The sequence below is a fragment of the Mesoplodon bidens genome, assembly GCF_964165515.1.
Source record: "Mesoplodon bidens genome assembly, contig: HAP1_SCAFFOLD_326, whole genome shotgun sequence".
NCBI classification, from domain to species: domain Eukaryota; kingdom Metazoa; phylum Chordata; class Mammalia; order Artiodactyla; family Ziphiidae; genus Mesoplodon; species Mesoplodon bidens.
In genome coordinates this window covers 104072-109092 of record NW_027671423.1, presented here as the reverse complement: position 1 = coordinate 109092, position 5021 = coordinate 104072, and positions in this window count along the sequence as shown.

The following is a 5021-nucleotide window of genomic DNA, read 5'->3' as shown; positions in this document are numbered from 1 at the left end:
GATTTCCATAGATACCACATTATAATATTTGAAAGACAAATTTTCAACCAAAAAAATCACAAGGTATACAAAGACATGGAAAAGTATGGTCCATTTAAGAAAACAAATTAATTGATGAAACCATCCCTAATGAAGCCCAGACATTTCTCCACTGCATATTCTTGCCTCCTTTGTCATAGATTCATTGACCATAAGTGCATGGGTTTCTTTCTGGGCTCTCTATTCTGTTCCAGTGATCGATGTTTTTGTGCCAGTACCATGCTGTTTTGATTACTGTAGGTTTGTAGCATAGTCTGAAGCCAGGGAGCATGATTCCTCCAGTTGTGTTCTTCTTTCTCAAGACTGTTTTAGCTATTCAGGACCTTTTGTGTTTCCATACAAACTTTAAAATTATTTGTTCTAGGTCTGTGGAAAATGCCCTTGATATGTTGATACAGACTGCATTGAATCCATTGATTTCCTTGGGTATGATGGTCACTTTAACAATATTAATTCTTCCAATCCGTGACCATGGTATATCTTTCCAGCTGTTTGTGTCATCTTTAATTTCTTGTATCAGTGTCATATAGTTCCCTGGGTACAGGTCTTTTACCTCCTTAGGCAGATTTATTCTTCTGTATTTTATTCTTTTTTACGCGATTGTAAATGGGATTGTTTCCTTAATTTCTCTTTCTGATAGTTCACTGTTAGTGTATAGAAATACAGTAGATTTCTAGATATAAATTCTGTATCCTACAAATTTACCAAGTTCATTTTTGAGCTCTAATAATTTTTGGATGGTGTCTTTCAGATTTTCTATGGATCATGCCATCTGCAAACAGTGACAGTTTTACTTTTTCCTCTCCATTTTGGAGTCCTTTTATTTATTGACTTTTCTTGTCTGATTGCTGTGGCTAGGACTTCCAAAAGTACCTTCAATAAAAGTGGTGAGAGTGGGCATCCTTGTCTTGTTCCTGATCTTAGGGGAAATGCTTTCAGCTTTTCACCATTGAGTATGTTAGCTATGAGCTTGTCGTATATGGCCTTTATTATGTTGAGGTATGTGTTCCCTCTATGCCCACTTTCTGGAGAGTTTTTACCATGAATGGATATTGAATTTTTTTCAAAAGCTTTTTTTTCATCTATTGAGATAATCATATGGTTTTTAGTCTTCAATTTGTTACTGTGATGATAAGAGACCTAAGAGAGCTACAGAGGCTAAGTGACCTATCCTTCCCTGAATGGGTAGGTATCCTTGTTCTGCCTTCTAATTGAGTTAGTATCTGAGTAAAGAACTGCCAGGTGTCATTTAGTTCACAATACACTGTTGTGGCAATATAGAAATGAATTTGTCTAAATCATTTGGCTTTTCTAAATTATAGTAAATGAATATACTGAATGAATACTTCAACTTAAGGAAATGCTCTTAAAGATATATTAATGTAGGCACTTCAGCGGAGAATTGAAAACAAAACAAATAATTCAGGTAAAATTAAAGTACACTCAGTTGTATCCAGTTTCCTCTTGTAAATCTCTCTTTTTCATTTGAGTGGACAGTCACTGGAGAATATCTGACTTGGGGCTAAGGAAATCTAAGCCTTCTTGGCCACACTGTATTCTCTTATGTCGTTTAATAAAGACACCAGTTGGGTTGCTGAAAAAATAGTGGGAAAAATCAATGCCTCACATCCAAAGGGCAGCTCTTGAAAATATGTGGATTGTTGTAGTCATTTTGCTCTTCTGGCCTCAGAAGTTCTAATCTTAACCTTAGCCCCTCATGCAGAGAGACTTTTTAAACCAATTCACACATTACTCATTATGTGACTGTTGAATAAGAGAAACCCAGCTCTTTTCCTGTGCTTTCAAGCAGTTATCTTCTTCAAAACTTTGTTTGGATTGTTATACCTTAACCTTGCCTGGCAAGGGACTTATGGGAAGGTTGTTATTGTTTGAAAGTTTGGTGCCAGTATCTGCAAAGAAAGAAGAAAGTAAAGAAGGAAAGGTGTGTTTATCAAACATCCCAATAGTGAAAGTGTGTGAAAGCAACTTTTGAAAAAGTGAATCTGTCAGAGTTCAGCCGTATTATTACATTTTATTTTATTCATTGAACATAAATAATTATCAGTGAATCCTTTCTAGATTTTCTAGTTTCCCAAAGTTCCCTGTATTCACATTCTAAGGTGAAAAATGGTATTTTAAGTCACTGCTCTCCACCTTATATTATTTATAATCACTCCTCATGACCTCTTCCTTCAAAGAAACGTGATCCTGAGAAGTGTCCTTTGTTTGTCTTTGTGGAATAAGTGATGGGGATGCATCCTGGAGACCTGTGAGATGTTTAAATTGTGGCCTAATGAAACTAGGATGGAGAGTTCTGGAAAGATCTGGAAAGATGGCTGGTAGAGTGTGGTCAGATGTGGGAGAAGAGACGCGTACCGAGAGAGGGAGAGGAAATTTTCAGAGGGAGACAATTAAACAAATAATTCAATAAGTTTTGTTGTGTGGTGTGGGATGCAAGCCTTTCTCTCCCCCTTTCCTTCACAATCTCTTTGTTAAAGACTGTGTTTTTCATTAGTTTTACTAAGATAGGATTTGCCGTTTTCTTTGGATACTGAGAATGGACCCATGGAAACAGTTACATTTGGGTTATCTCTGACTATCTTTAATGAAGAACATAAATATTGGCCACACTATCTATGCACATGCTATCACCATGCCTTTTTTGTTCTCTGTTCATATATCTAAGTCCTCTTCTTTGAGGTCAATCTCAAATCTCATCTGAAATGTACATTTATTGATAGATTCAAGCCATAATGAACTGTCCCTTCTTTGTGCTCCTTAGGCTCTGATTATTTATAAAAACTCATTTTTGAACTTAGACCCTGTCCAATATGATATATTACTTATTTCATCAGCATATGTTATATCCTCAACACAGTTATAAGCTTTTGTGGGGCTGGGATCATACATTCTGTAATTTTTCTCAGTACTTACACTTACTTTGATAGAAAGCGCATTCATTCATCTAAACATCATTTATTGAGTGTTAATTAAATGTCTCAACTCAGTCAATATTGTTTGAGTGAATGCATGCATGAATGAGGGAGTATGCAATAGGTAGCCTAATGTACCGCCCGATGTGAAAAAACCAAAAGCATAAACACAAAAGCAAGCCGAAAAGTGGCCCAGGACTTTCTGTAAAATATCCTGCTTTTGTTGGATGAGGCCATGAAAATCAAGATGCTCCTGAAAGGTCTTAAGAGCTGACCAAGAATAGTAAACAATTGAAATTCTCTCAGGCTTATTCAACCCTATCACTGGACACATTTATACCTCTCAGGAATGTTATTAAAAGAAGAGATTAATAAAGCTTTTATAGATGAGTTGATAAATCTCTAAACATTTAAATCTTCATTTCCTCCTAGGTTTCTCTAGTTTGGGTTTCCAAAAGATTTCAAGAAACCACAGGATAATTAAAAAATTAGACATTATCTTTCTTACCTTCATGTTTTTTGATGGTAAACACATTTTATTTTCTCCATAGTGCTGCCCAATTTCCACCAGTACAGTTCTTAAGTGAATTTTGCTCTGGATGGTGGGATATATAAGATGTAAATGAATTGTTTGTATATGTTTTAGAATTCTTCTAAAGGGCCTGGCCATGGAAATGCATTGAATCTTACTTAAATAAGTAAAGGAACTTCCTCAGAATTATTATTTTATTCTGGTTAGGATACTCTCTGCCCTGGTTTGTTAAAATTTCCCTCTAGAGTGGTTTTAATTTTGTTTCTGATAGGGTCCTAGGATTTATTGCCACACCCATCCTGCATCTGGTTTTCTTTGAATTCCTCTCCTTGCAGTTTCTGATTCATACAGGGCCTTACAGGTTAGTGACAACCTGGCCATCACAACTCTGGGAAGGACAGGCCTACTTTTCAGAGGTGCTGATGTTTTCTGTACCTGAAGGTTTTCAAGAGATATCAATCTTCCTCACCACCTCCCTTGGCCCTCTTAATGGACTAAGCAGTTCCTCATGAAAGTTCTGTAGGATATCTGTACTAACTTCTCCATATTGTTCCATCCTGAGTCTAAATTCCTGGCCTCAAGGTAATGTTAGATTTCTAGCTCCAGCCCCTATGTACATAAGGCCTCTACTAAGGAACAGAACGCATACACATCAGTCTGCTCTTATTTCTCTGGATTTAATTTCTCTGTTACTTTCTGAAACATGCAGGTGCTCCTTTCTTTCTTTTAATCTCAGCTATGTGCTTTTAACATTTTGAAAACTGACCCAGAATTTACATGTGTCTCCAGTAAGAGTACATTAAATTGAGCTTAGTCTGCTCTTCTACTGGCATATTTGAGATCCAAATAATTTGCTACTTAACTGGATTCAGTTACCTGTATATTTCAGGCACCTAAAACTCACCATGTTCCAAATTTCCCCCTTTATAGTTAGTAATTTTCTTGGGAATCTGGATAACATTAGATGGAATAAAGTTAGTGAGTGGCCCAGGATTGCCTGAAATTTTGTTTGTCAGAGTGGCCAGGGAAAGTTAAGCAAAGAAGCAAACCAAATGAAAAACAGAATCACATTATTATGGCTGAGACAAGATTCCATGCAGAACTCTCTGTAGAGCTGGGTTGGGTCATAACTTATGCCAGAGCTCTAGGTGGGGTTGACACCATCTCATGCCAAGCTCTCAGTTCTGGGCTAATGTCATCTCTGGTCCACTCTATGGAGTGGAAACTTTGGAGGAATGGCCAATGTGTTCCACAGTGTAGGAAGAGGGAAATTGTGAACGTTACTTTCTAAATTGTGGAGGAACTAACCACTGTAAATGTGCCTTGAACTATGGTGTTTAATTTGACCAGTCAGATCAATGACTTTCCCCTTGAATGAAATGCTGCTACGTATATGAGCAGAAAAACAAAACTGGTATAAGGAATAGATAGCTAGTGGGAAGCAGCCGCATAGCCCAGGAAGATCAGCTCTGTGCTTTGTGACCACCTAGAGGGGTGACATAGGGCGGGTGGGAGGG